Genomic DNA, 17,644 nt, shown 5'->3' on the forward strand with positions numbered 1-17,644 from the left:
GGGATGCCCGTGGGATCCCCACACCAGGCAGTGTTGCTATGGGCACTGCTGCCTAGGAGCAGCCAACAGGGTGGGGAAGGGAGAGGAGCTGTCCCAGAGCCTTCAAAAATCCAGCTTCTTATTATTCTGCACGTGTTCCTCCCCTCATCTTCCCTCCCTCTGCATGTTCCAAGTTCCCTTTCACCACTGAACCAAGTTTCCTCCTCAATCCAAGCGCCGCCGGCAGTTGTGTTAACCCACTGCTGACACGGATGTTTAACAAGGGGTGGCACAGGAGGCCACAGCAGCTCAATAGCAATCAATATCCATCAATAATTAGTCTGGGCCCAGCCCTTTGCATACATGCCCGTGTATGGCACCTGATGGGATGCTGGGGAGACACTGCAGGGCCCTCCAGGGAAAAGCCCCTCATGATCCATAGTCGGGTGTTTTCCCCAGGATCACAAAATAGTTTAGGTCAGAAGGCACCTTTAAAGGGGACCTAATCCAACCCTCAGTGACACAGTAGGTTGGCCTGGACTTCAGCTCACTGGTACAAGAGTGGTTTTGTCATCCTGACTCTGATTTCAAAGGCTCGTTCTGCACGTGGGGCTGGTCTTGACCCGGCACTGCCACAAGAACCTTTTCCCACATGCAAAGGGTACAGCAAGAACTGTTTTCCATCTCCAAGAATACTCAAAGTCTCCCTGCATGAAGAGCAGAGCAGGGTGTTCCCACCCCCAAGCAGGCTTTTCCAGCAGAAGGTGATGTAGGCAGCCACCGGGGTCCAACCCACCCCACGAAACAGCAGCATCCCAGGAACTTCATAGGCTCCACCTCAAAACACATGTGAAAACCATGAAAGACTATTCAAGGTTACCCAGCATCCTAAAATAGAACATTACAGGTACCAAACAGCTCCAAAGCTCACAGCATGGATGTGTAAAGCAGGTCACCACACTGTGCTGGTATCCAAAGTTAAACCCAAGGAGGCCTGAGGGATTAGCCAGAGCATCCCAGAACTTGATTTGCTGGGAGGCCCCATGTCTACAATGCTGCAGGACCCTGCAGAGGTTGGGTCAACCCTCCTGGTTGGGACTGTATCCCAGTGCAGTGAAGTCAATGACAAAGTACCAGAGTCAATGTTGGGATACCCTTTGGAAAGAGCTGGTTCCAAAGGCAGCATATCCCAGGTTTGGTTTGTGCCTTTTCTGCTTGGCCTGTGGGTGGCTCAAATTCAGAGCAGAGCAAGGCAAGCCTCAAACCTCCCTTCCCTAATAACAGGCAGTTTCTGGCTGAGAAAACACCTGAAGTCACCTGGGCCCAGGGGCCTCCCACAGGCATTTGGAGATGCCCTGCATCCCAAACTCAACAGGGCCATACCCTGATTTTGGTCAGCCAAGGGCACTTTCACACCTTTTTTCCAAATCCCAGATAACCCCTGCCATAGTCAGAGGGGTTGTGCTCATCCCCTGCAGACTGGGAACCCCAAGCCAAAGCCATCAGCTCCCTACAAAAGTGCTATCCCATCAAGTTTGCCCATTCAGTTTTCTGCCAGGGACAGGAGGTTGCCTTTCCTTTATCCTCCTTGCATAAAGGGGTAGGGAAGTTCATTTCCCACCCATACTTCACCATTTGCCTTGGCTCCAGCAGATCACTGAATACCAGAGGGCAGAGCTTGGCTTGGATTCTGCAAAGCTTCGAGGGACATCGTGCAGGAGACACTTACAACACTAACGAGCCAGACGTGTCCTCGAGAAAAAAAAAAACAACTGCAAGAAACATTTTTAATTGCAACCCTTTCCCTCCAATTACCTTCCTTCCATTTAAAAGTCATCAGGAATTCAAGGCAAACCTAAGAAAGCTAGTGTTCCAAAGCAGCCTAAGCTTCAGGTGCAAGCAGGACTGGTGCAGCGTGGCAGCCACTGCCAGCCTCTGCCACACTTCTCCACACATTTTATTTACCTCCAAGTCCTTTTTAAGACCCTTGAAAGCCTCTGTGGTTGTACCACAAGGTGTAGCATCCCTAGGGAGAAAGGACAGGGCAAGACTGTTCATCAGGAACTGTGTGATAGGACAAGGAGTAATGGGCTCAGACGGAAAGAGGGGAAATTTGGGTGAGATATATGGAAGAAACTCTTCCCTGGGAGGGTGGGGAGGCCCTGGCACAGGTCGCCAGGGCTGCCCCATCCCTGGAAGTGTCCAAGGCCAGGCTGGACAGGGCTTGGAGCAACCTGGGCTAGTGGAAGGTGTCCCACCTGCCAGGTGGGACTGGATGGGCTTTAAGGTCCCTTCCCACCCAAACCATTCTGGGATTCCAAGCGTGCCAGGCTCCTCATGGGCTGGGAAGGAGGAGATTCCCCAGCTCCATCACCATGACAGTTGGATGCCCTCAAGCTGCACACAAAAATAGAGTTAATCACTGCCTCACACAAAGCACCTTCACGGGGCGGGTGGAGAGACAGCGAGGAACAACTACGTTCCTCTTTAATGAGGATAAAGAACAAAATGAAGTCAATTAAGTCTGCTGCTGGTGACATTTGTCTAAGTACATGAAAATTGGTATAAGCTAAAGCAAGACAAGTTGTTTGAACTCCGTGGGCGGGATTATTTCTCTCCCCCCACCCCTCCTCAAAATTAGTTTTTCATGATGCATTTCAATTTATTTTTTTTCTCCCCCTCCGTTTCTGGGAGGTTCAAGGGACATGTGGGACAGATTCGACTCAACAGTTTGTAAACAGCTGACGTGGGAGGGAGAGGGCACTCGAGTTATTGGAATTGTTTTCATTCAAAAAATTTTGTAAATTAATTCCTCCCCCAACTGCCTGCTATAAACACCACCGAGCCGTGTTCCTCCTCTTCAAACGGCTCACGCAGACAGATGTGCCTTCTGTTCTCTCACAAACATCAAGGCTGCCTCGCTCGCTGTGCAAATGTCAAGGTGCTAATTAGTTGTAACGGGATCAGACGAGGACAGGGAACACGACAGCAGCCACACAGCAGCCAGAGCAGGAGTCGCTGCTGGGCCTGGAATGGCTCCTCCACAGCCTCTGAGAAGAGGGACGGGGAACACTGCAGCCACCAAGGGGTCACGAACCACCAGCAGGAGCAGCAGGAGCAGTGTAGGGCTGATGGTCCCTTCCTCACACCTGCTGGATGGCCGGCAGCCAAGGGAGGCTCCCACAGGGATGGACACCTGGAAGCAGGGACAAGGGCGGTGGATGTCCTGTCAGCGGGTCCCTCCCACCTCAGGAAATTCTGCCATTCCATGTCTGGCATGCAGCCTTGCCACTGAGTTTGTAATCTCTTATTTTTACAATAAACACCAGTCCCTTGTTCTCCAGAGACCAACAAACGAGAGGTTTCCTTCTCTCACTCAGGGAAGCCAGAGAGTTGTGACATTCATCACAAGTCCATCAATACTTTACCATTTCCATTTCCCCCTTTACCACACTGTAATATTTTAAGCCTCAGGACAGAGATGTCACTTACGTCCTCTTTGTTTAGACAATACCTGTTGACCATTTAATTACGTGGTAATTACCATATAGTAATTACACGGTAAATGCAATTTCCTTGCAAGTGAACGCTCCTCTCTTCCTGCCTGATGCTGCATTCCATGGGGCAGCTCCTCCTGGCTCTGCCAGACGTGACTTGTGATTTATTACAGCCCATAATTATCCTGCTGTTACGAGGTGTTTACCTGGAGTCCCTCAAATTACCATCCAGGAAAGCAGTGAAGGCCGAGGGGACACCAGGAGGGTGCCCAGTGTGGAGCCACAGCCCCAGGTACCAGCACCCACCACAGATTTCCACCCCCTTGTAGCTGCAGAGGAAGGGCAGGAGCTCAGCTCAGGCACAACCTCCCACCTGCCACATCTTTGCTCTCAACCAGCCAACCCCAAGAGCTGTTTCTTCACCTGGCAAAGAATTATCAGCCACAGCCACAACATGGTCCCTTTCCACCAGGCATCAGAGATCTCCTTTCCCAGACTGGTAGGAGTGAGAAGTAATTAAATGTTATTTCTCACTAGTTATTGCTTCCCCTGCCTCTGTGAGCAGCTGTCTCCTGGCTCTTGCAGGAAGCAGCATCCCTGGGTTGCCCTTTCTGCTCTTCAGCAGTCTGATTTTCCCAAGGACTCCCTCCTGCACTTCCCTGCAGGAAACACAGAAAGCTCTGCCTCCTCCACTGACTCATAATCCTTTACTCAAACATACAGATTACTTAAACATAAGCAGGGATTTCATGCTGGGTTTTGGAATGCAAGGGACTGGAGAGTATTCAATTCCACCATTTTATCTTTAGCTGTGAAGTCCCAACACCCCGAGATGGAATCTCCATGCTGAGCTCCGGAGGAGCCACCGCTGTCCCGGCCCGGGCACGGAGCTCGGCACCTCCCACCGAGGGGGGAACACCCGTGTCACCAGCCAGCACTGCCCAGCCAGCACTGCCCAGCTCCTGGAAGCAAAGCAGGGAGCATCCAGAAGATCCTTCCACTGCTGATCATGTTGTGAGTTGAGCTCCTGGAAGGAGGCTCCACCTCCTCCTGGTACACTTTATCCCAAGTCCCCAGCAGCACTGGACTGTAGGGCCACTTTGACACCAAAGAAGTGCCTCTGCCTGCTGAGGTTGTGCCATGGTGGCCAAGGGCTGAGCTTGCCCTTCCCCTCTCCCTGGCCTCCAAACTTTTCCTAGAAGTCTTAAGAAAGCCGAGTTTCAGCCACATCTTTCAGCAGGCAACAGCACAGGGATCTGGAGTCTGGATCCCCAGCAAATGAGCTAATAGGAATACAAAAAAAATCAAAGGAAAAGCACTAGGATATCCTCAACTATAAGAGCTATGACAGCAAATCCAAGTCCTCCCAGTGGCCCACAGCAGCAAGGGCTAGCTGGGCAAGGCAGTGCCACCAGCAGCAGGAGGGTGGGACAGGGGACAGGGGCAGTTCAGCAGCACTGCTGGAGCAGAAAGACCCGAGCACATGGGGCTGGTGCCAAGGGCTGCAGCCTGGGCAGGCACAGAGCACCCTGTTTATCTTCTCCATTGCTGCCCTGCACGGGGATGTGGGACACGGCTGGGTCTCACCAGGATGCTGTGGTCCACAAACAAGGGCCTCCGAGCTGGAAGGGTCGGGCTGACACAGGAGCACGTGCAGGAGGAGAGCTGCCCTCGGCTGAGGATCCGGGAGGGCCAGGGCACAGCAGTGCCTTGCCAGGGCACAGCCACGCTCCTGCACTGCTGCTCCGTCCCGAGGGCCCTGCCCAGCACGGCTCACCAGAGACACGGCCGGGACAGCAGGAGAGAAACCCTTCACTCGCACATGTGCGAATATCCATGTCCCGGGCAAGCACTCGGGCAGCAAACACTACCCCAGGAGCACAACTCTCACTCTTCCAGCAAGCCCACACACCAGCCCATCTCCACCTCCTTCCCCAGCTGATTCCATCTTTCCCAGGGAGCTATTTCCCCTCCTATCAGCCTAAAAACCCCAACAGGACCCTTTACCTCTTGCTCACGTAGCTCCAGCGGCATTAACAATCCCCGCCGACACCTCAGCTCTCCTGTGACCTTCACTGGCTACAGCCCCTGCTCTGACATCCAGCACTACCGCGTACTCCCCAAACTCTTGCTGCAGCCCTGCCCTTCCTTTTAAACCTCTTGTTCTTCTTAATTGGGCACTCGATTACAGCCTGGGTCAGTAATGAGGCACCTCATTAACCCCTTCCAGACAGGAACGAGATGGGATATGCTCATCCTTCTGGTTGGGGTGAGAGGGTTTTCCCTGCCCTCTTTTAAATCCATCTTTTTTGTCATCCATCATGGAGGGATGGGAGGGTGCTCTGGCAGCTGTGGGTGGCTCCAGGGTCATCAGGCACGATGGGATGGGGGGTGCAGAACATCAGGGAGTGCCCTGCTCTCCAAAACAGGGGGATGTCATCCCCCTGTACAGAAATTGCTCCACGTGCTGTGGTGCTGGGGGTGACCACAACGGTGTGGAGGGGCCACATGTGGCTCCCCAAACCACAGTGTGCCCCCACGTGCCCCTGTCTCCACACACAGGGGTGACAGCACAAGCCCTGCCAGCGTGTGTGTGCACCTGGGAGCCAAAATAATGAAGCTGTGTGGGAGGGAGGCTGGCTCTGACTCACCCACTGCTCCGAAATACCCTTTCCTCCCGAGGAATCAGCTTTTTCCTCAGCTCCTTGCTCCAGAGAGAGCTTTGAAGGGGTCTTTCTTCCTCTCCCCCCCCCCCCCCCCCCAGCCTGCAGCGTCTTGCTAGTACTGTGGCAGGGGATAAGTTCCCGTGTGCCCCGTGGTGTGGCAGGATTTTATAGTGAAAAGAAGGGAGAAGCATCGGGGCATCTGCAGCTCATTGTGCTCATCATCAGACTCATCCCAGAGCTACTCTGCTCGAGCACCATCCTCTTCATTCCCTGTGACCTTCCCCCATTTTCTTTATGGAAAGGTCTTCACATAATGACGCGTGAAAACACTTAGTAAGAGGTCTCTTCGAATATCCTGTCAGTCCTTCTTTTTTCTGTTTCTTCCCTCCTTTGATTCCACCCAATTAGCCTGTCACAGAGAAGCTGTATTTCTCCTTCTAAACCAGAGGTAGCGTTTATTGTTGACTCTGTGCTTGCCACCTGTATTTTCTGTTGGGTTTTTCCCCCCACCCCCAGAAGCTTCAGCGGCTCCGTGTGATGATGATTCCGCAGCTTAGTCACTGATCTCTGACTCCGAAAGTTGACACCGTGCTCAAAGAAACCCAGCACATCCCTGCATCCGTCCCCGCACGCTCTCACTTTTGGCACCGCAGCACACCAGCCATCCTATAATACGGTCATTTTCACCCAACTTCAAACCCAGCATCTTTATTAGCAGGTGCTAAATTGCCGCTCCAGCTGCTGAATGGTAACAATTAACTCAATTAACATCTAAACAGATGCAATTTCGGAGGAAACGAACAACATTAATAACAACCAAAAGGGGAAAAAGGCTGCAATTACAAATGTGGAAAAAATCCTGCACAGCTCCAGACAGGCGTGTGCTGTTCCCGGTGTCCCCTGGAGAGCCGTCAGAGCACGGCCCTCGCCGAGCGCTGCCAGTACGTGCAGCTCATAATATCCATCGTTCTTCCCGCTACGGCTGGGGCTGGATCTGCCAGGGATGTGGCACGGCTTGGCTCTGCACAAAGGGTTCAGGGCTTTGAGGTTTGCTTTGTCATCCTGAGACCCCCCACACGCCGGGACTGCAGAGGGACCAGCCCCTTCCAGCGAAAGCGGGGCTTTGCCAGAGCGGCTCCGCGGAGCACGTTGCAAATGGTGTGCTTGGAAAAATGGGGAGAGCTTAAAATTATGTTTTCTTGCATCCCCCCCCACCCCGCTCCTGGCTGGCCATAGGATGCAGTCAGGAGGCACTGGTCGTGTTGTGTGGTGCACTGAACCACACCAATCTGTCGGGGAACAGCCTCACTCTGCAGTTTGCAACCCCAGCACCCCCACGGGCTCCAGCTTTTTGCTGCTGCTCCATTCCACAGCCCTGGAGAGAACATTCTCAGAGCACTACAAGCACATGGATACAGAACCACCTAAACCCATCCACGCACCAGTTTCGTCCTGGGGAGTCACGGCCTCTCCTGCAGAGAAGGGATTTGTAAAGGGAACCACACAGAAGCTGCGACACCAAATGATTTCTGCATTGCTCCCTCTCCAGCTTGGTGACCTTTGTTTCCCAGGAGTGACCTCCAGCCTGAGCTCCGTGTAGGACACAGGGACATCTAATGGCAGAAGAACAACACTGCGAAAATCATGTCATCACCAGGCAAAAAATTTTGGTGCAAAATGCAAATTCCCAGCCTGAGCCCTGGCTGTGACCTTCCTCATGCCCTTCCAGCTCACAGGTCTTGGGAATGTTTGCAGGATGAGATGTTGCTCCCCAAATGTTCATGGAAAGGAAGATTTATTTCTTCCAAAATGTCTTTATTTTTGTATCCACAGCTACTCCCTGCCAGCTCAGGTCTTCAAACTGCCCTCCTGCTGCATTTCAGTTATCACGAAGCAGCTTTCATGGAACCACAGAATCCCAGACTGGATTGGGCTGGAAGGGATCTTGAAACCCATCTCATTCCATGGGCAGGGACACCTTCCACTAGCCCAGGTTGCTCCAAGCCCTGTCCAACCTGGTCTTGGACACTTCCAGGGATCCAGGGGCAGCCACAGCTTCTCTGGGCAACCTGTGCCAGGGCCTCCCCATCCTCCTAGGGAGAAATTTCTTCCCAAGATCCAGTCTAAACAATGATACCTTGGGTGCTACTCTCGGGGCAGTAGTGTTGTCCTTCTGGGAGGATGGGCAAGGATGTTCTCAGGTAGCCCCAGTTTGGTCACCAGCCCCCCAAAAAGCCCCTCCCTGTGCCCTGCTCCCCTTGTTGCTGATGTTCATGGACCCCTTTTCCCAGCCAGTTGTGGTCCCTGTGAGCAGAGGACTGGAGCCCTTCCCTTGGGTCCTCTGTGCCCAGGAGTGGGAGAGCAGCACAACAGGCTCATCAGCGGGCAGGGACTGTAATTGCAGATCTCAGTTGGCTTTAATGTTCAGATGAAATTTTAAAGAGCATTTAATTGCCAATCACTCTGCTCTTCCCATTTCCTCACCGGGTAGGTGTTTTTCCACGGGCAGAGGGGGAACACGGTTTGCTTCCACCAGCCACGAGGAGCTAAAAAAGTGGATGGGTCTCCCCTGGAACCCAAATCCCTCCTCTCAGAGACTGGAGAAGCTCTGTGTTGATTCGAGAGGGATTTGACTTGATTTTGTGGGTTTTAGAGATCGATTGTTTACGCACATTTGCATCTCGCTCCAGATGTCGGCGCGGGGGAAGTCAAAACCCAGATTTGTGTTTTCCACATTCATTTTCCTTGCATTCAGGAGGAAAATAAAATGTGCCGGGACAAGCAGGAACATTCCCTTTCTTTGTTCCAGCCAATTCTCGAAATTTTGTAATTACCATTTAGGTCAGGGGTTTCTAAAGAAAGCAAACCCCAAATTCCCATGAAAGCAGAGACCGTGGTGTTCCGATGGCACCGTTAGCCGATGGAGCAGGATTGCATCCCATTAATACCTCCCCACTAAAAGGCTCCACTTTGGCTAAACAGCAAGTGACTTTGCTGAAAAAATGTGGGGCTAATTGTGCACAAACAAGGTACGTGGGGTTTTGCCCTACCTCCAATTTGTCTTTATTCCAGTGTAAATCAGGATCCCTGGAGCGACGCCCTCGGCCCTGTAGCCCATCAGGACGGGTTGTTGACAAAGCTTATCCACTGCTCCCTGCCATCCTCTCCTTTAATTTTTAATTCCCTGTAATTAAGAGGTCTACTGGAAACAAAGCAAACTTGGGGATAAAAACACTCGCTGCACAAGGCTTGGCGAGGCAGCGGCTTCACCCAAGGATTCATCCTGCAAAAGGCAGCTAAAAGAGATTCAAGACCTTTCCAGATGCAAATGGGAACATCAGTCTCCATCTAATCTTTATTTAGTCTCCCTTTCAGCTTAAGTGTTATGGACTGGGCTGGCTGTTTGCAAGGCACACACACAGGCTGTGCTCCTGCTACAGCATCCTGGGATTGTGGGATCTTCAACAGCATCCCCATCTCAAGGGGTGCTCTGCTGGTTTTCAGCCAACACTCAGAAAAAGCCTGTCTTGACACCTGTTCTCCAGGTGGTTTGGGGTTTTTCCCCAGTGGCAGTGATTTGGGTCACGATACCTGTGGAATTATTTATCACCAGCCAAGGTTTGGGAGGGGTTTATCTGGCCACAAGTAGATCAGAATTTCATTCTGGATGCAGGCAATGGATGCTCACACCACCCTACTCCAGCATCACTGTTTTGGTGGGCTGCTGGCAGTCCTGCTTGAGTTTCCCTGGAAATCAGAATCAGTGCCAAGACTTCCCAAGGCAGGAATCAGCCTTCCCTGGGAAACGAGCCTGGCAAACCCCAGCACTGCCCAATTCCCCTCCCACTGGCACTAATGAGCTGCAAAACCTTCGCAAGGTAAGACATGGAAGCATTTGGATTTTGGTTTTCCATGAGGACAGAAACAGGAGCAGGGGGTTTCCCTGGTGGTCCTACAGGCAGGAGCTGCAGCAGCAACCCTGGCATGAGCTTTGTCCAGCCAGGGTGCATCAGTTCCCCACTGTGGTACCCAAGCTCAGTCAGCCTGCTGGAAAATAAGTAAGTAAGTAAGTAAGTAAATAAATAAATAAATAAATAAATAAAAGGAATTAGGGAGGGAAATCTTTTTGGCTGGATAATCTACTACACATCAGTGGCTGGGTAGGGCCTCCCCAAAAACCTCCGTGCCAGGTCTCAGCAGCTTGTGCTGGTCTCAAATCCCAAGTGCCACAACACCTCGTGCCCTGTGCTAGATGGGTGCTGGTCACTCCTGAGCCAGCCCCTCGTGAGAAGGGCCCCGTGACCTTGTGGGACAGGGGTGACAGCACCTGGCTCCCATCCTCCAAACCCTTTGAGCCTGCTGGGGTCACAAGTCTTGCTGCTCACGTGCCCAGAAACACTCGGGTTCCTGCCTGCTCCCGGAGGTCCTGTGCTCCGGACCTGTTCCTGTTTGCACTGGGAGATGTCTTGAATCCCTCTTAGCTGACACTTCCAGAACACAGGATGTGGTGCTTAGGGACGTGGTTCAGCGATGGACCTGCCAGTGCTGGGTTAATGGTTGGACCCAGCAGTCCCAGAGGTCTTTTCCAACTGTAAAGATTCCATGATTCTATGGTTCTATGTCCCCTCTTGAGCCCCAGCTGGAGCTGCCCGAGGATGCAGGAGCAGGAGCTGATCACACCCGCTCCTCCAGCAGGATGCTCTGCACTTCCTCTTAGCCCTGGTGCTCCAGAGGGGTTTGTGGGGATGGCAGGAGTCCTGGAAGCACCAAACCATCCACAGCAATTCTCCTCACACTCTCGGGGCCGTTGGTCCCATGAAAGAGCCTTTCCAGCAGGGCAGGGTCCGGGCAATCTCCTCCGAATTGGTCGTGCGTGCCTGTTCCCTAATGAGGTTTATTCATGTCCGTGTTTCTGGGTATTATGTGCAGTATCTGGATAAAATAACCCTGTCCCTCAGCGGGGAGTCTCCAGCACAGTGGTCTACACAAATACAATAACAAAACTCCGCTGCTTTTTCAAGCAGTAATGGAAGTCGTGCAGGATATGAGCCAATTCCCATCTCTTTTAGCATCCACTTGGTCTCCACGCCAAAGCTTTTTGGAAACCCTTAACTGGTAGCTTTGAAGCATTTGGGAAAAAATTGGTTTCCCCTCTTCATTGATGTACTGTCTGTTTTTTCTGCCAAAACCCACAATTTTTTTTGCCAAAATAAAAACCCACTAGTGTATGGAAGCAGAGCTCGTCCTCCAGGGAGGGGAGAGTAGCAAGTAAGAGCTGACAGAAATAGAAAAGCTTCCAGGAAATAATATCTTCGGTGCTGTTTTATCTGCTCCATCATGCTGCAGTCAGAAGAGATTTTTACCAGGGTCCAGATGAGCCCAATTAAAGCTTTCTAATTTCCACAGACCTCTCCAGAAAATATGTCTCTATGAAAGTCACGGAGACCGTGCTGCTCTTCACTGTCACTGCAACTCTGCTCTCGTGACGGTGACGAGCCTGCCTGGGATTTACTGTGCCAGAGTGTGGCTTATGCCAGGTCCCACACTGTCCTCAGGAGTGTGGAGATGTCCATCAAGCCATCATATCTCTGCAAGAAATTCATCAGCTGTTTGTGGTTCCTTAGGGAGGGACGATGGACATTTCCAGAGAGGTTTGCAGGAAAGGGATGGCAGAAGTGACCCTCTTTGGGTGGAATTTGAGGCTAAGGAAGCAAGCACACTGTGGACATCAAGCTCTCCAAGGCCCACCAAGGTTCACTCTGTGCAGCTCGTGTAGGAGATGTTTTCAGTGAGGGGCAGAAGGGATGCCAAAACACAACCCCTTCCACGAAAGCAGGAATGACTTGAGGACTCCAAGCAACAACAGTCCCAGTGTCCTGCGGGTTTTTCTGAACTCCCATCCTGTTTTCTGAACTCCCATCCCACCACATCTGAGCTCTCCAGATGAGACCAAGGCAGATGTTTGGGAGGTGTTTGTGATCAGCACCTTCCCGGCGGTATTTCCCGAATGCCAAACCATGGCACTCCAGGGAGGGCTTTGCCTCAGGGCACGTTGCAAGAAGGGCAGGTTAAAACCCCTCAAAACAACCCCAAACCAGCTTGCACTTAACCAGGAGCTTGCTGAGGTTAGAGGTGACTTTGTGAGAGGGAGAGTGGAGCCATGGGGGCTCTCACTGCCCTCCTGCCCTGCTGTGGAGTGACACCAGCCTGGGGACATCCCCGTCACACCACAGTGATGCACATCACCCAGTCCCCCGATGCCAGCCCAGCATCTCCCCAGCTCAGGAAAGCCCAAGGTCCCAGAGTCAGTTTTCAATTAACCTTTTCCCACAGGGAAAGGTTCATTTTTTTCCTTTCCCACAGGATTCAAGCTTCTCCCTGAGCAGGGACTGGGAAAAACCTGGCAAGTCTGGCTTAGAGGTGCTGCTGGTGTGACTTCACGGGGTACCAAGCGTGCACTGCGTGCCTGGTGCTCGGCAGGGTGGGGATGCACCCCCCACCACGGCAGCCTGGCACTCTGGAAGAGGCTCTTTGGGGAGATCAGCAGCAGGTCAGGCTGGGAAAGTCCCGCTAGGACACGTGTGTGTCCCTTTATGGGTCCAAAGGGAACATTTCTCATTATCTCTCCTCGCAATTTAATTAATCTGCATTCAGTAATGAACCTTGAAATTTCAATTAAAAACATCATTACTAATCAGGGCAGGATTCAAAACAGTCAAGGGCCTCTTGGTAGCTTTGCAGTGGCAGGAAGTTCGGGGTTGTGTGCTCTGCTCTCTTTGTCTTGGACAGGGATCCACAGTGTTTTACACTCCCCTGTGTCTCTGCCCCACTGCTGGCAAACCCAGGCACGGGAGATGCAGCTTGGATTTGCTTTCTACAGACAACCACAAGACTCCAAAATAAACCCAAAAGGGGGAAGTAACCCAAAAAAATCAGGAAAAAAAAAAATAAAAACTTCAGCGCTGGTGTCTCTCCCAGGACATCTTTGCCTGCTCATTGTCCAGCGATTGAGATCTTGGGAATCTGCATCTCCTCAGCCCGTTAATGAGGCAGCCTCGGCGTGGCTGGGCTGGCAGCAAATCACAGGAGCTGCAGGATGCGAGTTCTGCCCCAGTAATGTCAGGATAACCTGACCCAAACAAGGCATCCCTGCCTGTGCCCAAAAAAGAACCTCCTCTGGCGGGGCTGGATGCAACCCCACTGCTCCCAAATCACTGTCCTTCCAATGCCAGTGCTTGAACATCCCGTGGCTGTAAATCCCACAGAGGTAATGGAGCCCTTTCCCTGGCTGCAGTCCACTGAGTAAAAACTGGATCACGGTCATAAATCCAAGGGACACTTATCTGGAAAAAATAGCAAAAGTAAGCAAGGCAGGAAGGGGCAGAAGAGAAATGGATCCTGTGTTTTGTTTGCCCGTGTTCTTTAGAATATGAATGAAAGAATAAATTTGCTGGAAGAGGATAACATTAATATTTTTCATTTTTTTCAGAGGAAAGCTGTACCTCCAGCAAGGTTTTAAGAGGATCAGGAAAGCTCAGGGGGCAGGAGACACAGGAATGCCAAATGTCCTGGCAGTGCAACCTTCAAAGGGAAAACCAGACAGAGGAAGGCAAAGCCATGGGTTTTTATCTGCTCCCCCAACTTTTGCACTGTGGTTTGCATTGCATTTTCTGTTATTTCCCAGCCTCACAATCCCAGGCTGGCTGTAGCCCTTTGGAAAGGCCCAGCAGATTGAATTCTCCCCCCAAGGGTATCTGTGTAACAGTGCTTATTTGGTTTCCAGCACTACAGCAGCCCCAAGCCCTTCTTGACCACTAAACTCCCACGTGGGATTACAGACACAGATTATTCCCTGAGGCTCTTTCACAGATAATTTTGAACTGTGAACATGGTGAGAGGGTGGGAGTTTGAGCACAGCTCTGTGAAGTGCAGGTGAAAGCCCCACCATCCCAGCTGCCTCTCCGAGGAAAACCCAAATGGCAAAGGGTGAATGACAACTCTGAGGAAAGGTAACCCTCTTATTTCATGTGCCGTTTCCAAAGCCTGGCTGGTTTACAGCTCAGATAATTAGATTTAAGCCGTAGAGGCGAAATTCACAGAATAAATTATTAATCACAGATTGTTTGCCCAGTATCAAGTGAGAAAGCACTGAGCATTCCAAAAGGCAGCAGCTCCACAGCGTTTCTGCTGCGTTACAAAAACATGAGGTGCAACATCAGCCCCTACAGCTCAAGGATATTCTCCTCTTTGTCTGCCCTACAGCCCTGATTCCTGGGGTTGGGATGGGGAGGTGTCTCCTTCATGTACTGGATTGCTCATGCCTGGATGACAAGGGCCAGGAGTGCCAGGACAAGGGGGATGGCTTCCCACTGACAGAAGGCAGGGTTAGATGGGACAGTAGGAAGAAATTCCTCCTTGTGAGGGTGGGGAGGCCCTGGCACAGGTTGCCCAGAGAAGCTGTGGCCGCCCCTGGATCCCTGGAAGTGTCCAAGGCCACGTTGGAGGGGATTTGGAGCAACCTGGGCTAGTGAGAGGTGTCCTTGCCCATGGCAGGGGGTTGGAATGAGATGATCCTTAGGGTCCCTTCCAACCCCAACCATTCAGGGATGACCAGCACAGTTGTGCCAGGGCTATGCAGAGAGCAGGTGCTTCCCAAGCATCTCCCTAAAAACCCCTCCTGGCACACACACTTGGCCCTGGAGGGGCTCAGTCAGGGCAAGGGGATTCTAAGCCCACTTTATGTCTCTTGGCCCCTACAGCTGCTTTGTGCCCTTTGTTATGGCCATGTTTGCCCAAAAATTGACCCTCTTTCTCTGAGCCTGGCTGGGCTTGGGGCTCAGAGATGTTCCCTGGCACGGAGCACTGGGGTAATTTTCTGTGGGGCCCACACCCAGGATTATGGCTTTGAAAAAGGAGGAAACATGGGAGCTTGGCTCAAAGGAACTAATTACCTGAGCAGGAAAAAAAAAGAGCCTTTTCTTTCCTGGTAGAAAGCATCTGATAAAAGCCTGAGACCAGTGGTATTTATATTAGCAGATTTTACATCCTCCTTGTGTGTACTTGGACTATGAGATATAAATCAAAGCAAGGGTTCATTCCAAGAACAGTTTATTTTTATCAGAGAAGTATGTGCTGGCAAACCAGATATTGGTGTGTTGATTCTGTTGGTTCAGTGCAATTTATAATAGTTTGTATTGTTTCATAGTGTGTTTCACTTAATTTATCCGAGTCATGGCTTTAGTTTTTTTTTGGTTTGCTTCATTTAATGTATATTTTCTTAGGGGTGGGTTTGGGTTTTGGTGGTTGGCTGCAGCATTGTAGCACTTTAATGCAAAGGAAGAACCTAAAACCATGAAAACAAATTCTAAATGGGTTTGCAATCAAACGTCTCCCTCCCTAAATGGATCTACGTGAGGGGGAGAGCAAAGAAGCACTTTTCAGTGTGTCAGTGCCCTTAAGGATGGTGAATCCTCACCAGAGTTTGGGGAGCAGCCTGCATCCCTAGGAGTGATGCACCCAGAGGCTGAGATCCAGGAAGTACCTCCTGCAGGGGAGGGAGAACCAAAGAATCTCAGAATCACAGAATCTCCTGAGCTGGAAGGGACCCACAAAGAGCATCGAGTCCAACTCTTGAGCCTGTACAGGACACCCCAAGGATCCCAGCATGTGCTATGTCTTGTGCCATGTGCTGGCACAGGCAGACTTTGGAGCCCTTGCTTGGCTGATCCTGTGCACAGGATGCCATTAAAATTGCCAGCCTGAAATGTTTCCTCACCAGGAGGAAAATTCCGGGGGGCTGAAGGGATGTGGCAGAAAGGAAGATGGTGGGAAGCACCATCTGCCTCCAGAGCAGCCTGACCTAGTGGAAGGTCTCCCTGCCCATGGCAGGAGGTTTGGAATGAAATGCTTCTTTAAGTCCCTTCCAACCCAGTCCATGATTCCATGAATGAACAGGGTCACCAGGGAGGGAGCAGCCCAGGGAGAGGCTGAATTCCCAGCCCTGCACCCTGTTGTGCTCAGCGTCCCCTGGGCTCTCCCTGCAGATTACAACCAGAGCCCTGGGAAACGTTTGCAGGGGAATTTCGGGAATTTCAGCGATTCCCAGAGCGTGGCTTTGCCCGGGCTGTGCTGGCCAGGGCAGCGTGCCCTGTGCTGGGCTGTGCCTCAGTGCCCTGCCCGCGGCTGCAATTACAGCAGGGCAGGAGAGAAGGGGAGGGGGAAGGAAAAATCACCTTCCTGAAGATTTATGAGAATATAAACTCGGGAGCTGAGATGTTCCTATCACCACCTATGAGGCCCAAGGGACAGCTTTGCCTTAATGCAGAGTCGGATGTTTCTCTCGGTGATGAATTCGGAAGGTGAACGAGGAGCTGGGAGAGGAGGCACTCGAGTGCTTGAAGAGGAGCCTCGGGGCTGCCAGTTATTTACTGCAGTACCCACGGCCTGAGGGGGAGCAGGGAAGGTCCCCCACCCCTGGCCAGGGAGGGGTTTGGGGAAGGGGCAGGTGGGCAGCAAGGTCAGGAGCTGCATCCCTGAAGCCCCACGGACACCCATCACAGCAGCAGCAGGGCTGAAGGGGGGCTGTCCCACCACAGAGGGGTTTGCTGCCTTGGGGGGCTCTGAGATGCATTTTAGATTTTGCCCTGGGGCTTTGCTGCTGTTACATCCTCCCTGCTTCCCCTCAAATCCTTTCATTCCCTGGTGAAGGCACCCGTCAGGGAGGCCAGAAGGATCGTGGCCCTGCTGTGAAAAGCCATTTGTTACCCAGAGACAGCAAGGAAGAGCAATGATTAGGGCTCTCCTGCCTCAAGAACCCCAAAGCCATAGCCAGGAGGAATCCCATCTAGGACAGACACCCCAGATCCTACTATCTCCTAATCCAAAAAGAAGGATAAAACAAAGTAATAACTATAAATAAATAAATAAAGCAGTGACAAGAAGAGTCCTTGGGAGGAGTTGTTTTTTTTTTTTAAACACAGAAATGGAAACATCCAACCTGAAGGCTCCAAGGTGTCCACTTGGGAGCAGGACAGGGCGATCCAGAGCCGAAGTTTCTGTAACTGCTGCAGAGTTCCCGCAAAAGCCAGGAGAGCCTTCAGCATTTCGGGTTTCCAACCCTCCACGGGGAGCCTGTCCACCCCTCAGAGTGATACCCAACTTCCCTGATGAAACATTCCAGTCAAGGTAATCTCCTGCCTTAATAATTCATAGCCTGCTTTCAGGAGAGCTCGGAGGAAAGCTGAAAGCTGCTGTTTACATTTTGATGAGCAGCACCAATCAGTGCCTGCCTTTATAAAAGAATAAAAATCAGTGAAAGCATTTTTATTAAGCTACAGGGTCAAGTAATAGCTCCTTCCAAGCTACAGAAGTCACATCTGGCTTATTTACACATTTTTCCTCCCCTTAAATCACGTAATAAAAGCATAATCCTGGAAAGAAGAGAGAGATCTTTAGCTGAAAGCAGTGCTACCTGACAAATATGCTTTTTAACACCAGAGTGCC

This window comes from Manacus candei, unplaced genomic scaffold (genome assembly GCF_025592945.1).
Source record: "Manacus candei isolate 608988 ecotype Guabito, Panama unplaced genomic scaffold, ASM2559294v1 h1tg000029l, whole genome shotgun sequence".
In the NCBI taxonomy this organism is placed as follows: domain Eukaryota; kingdom Metazoa; phylum Chordata; class Aves; order Passeriformes; family Pipridae; genus Manacus; species Manacus candei.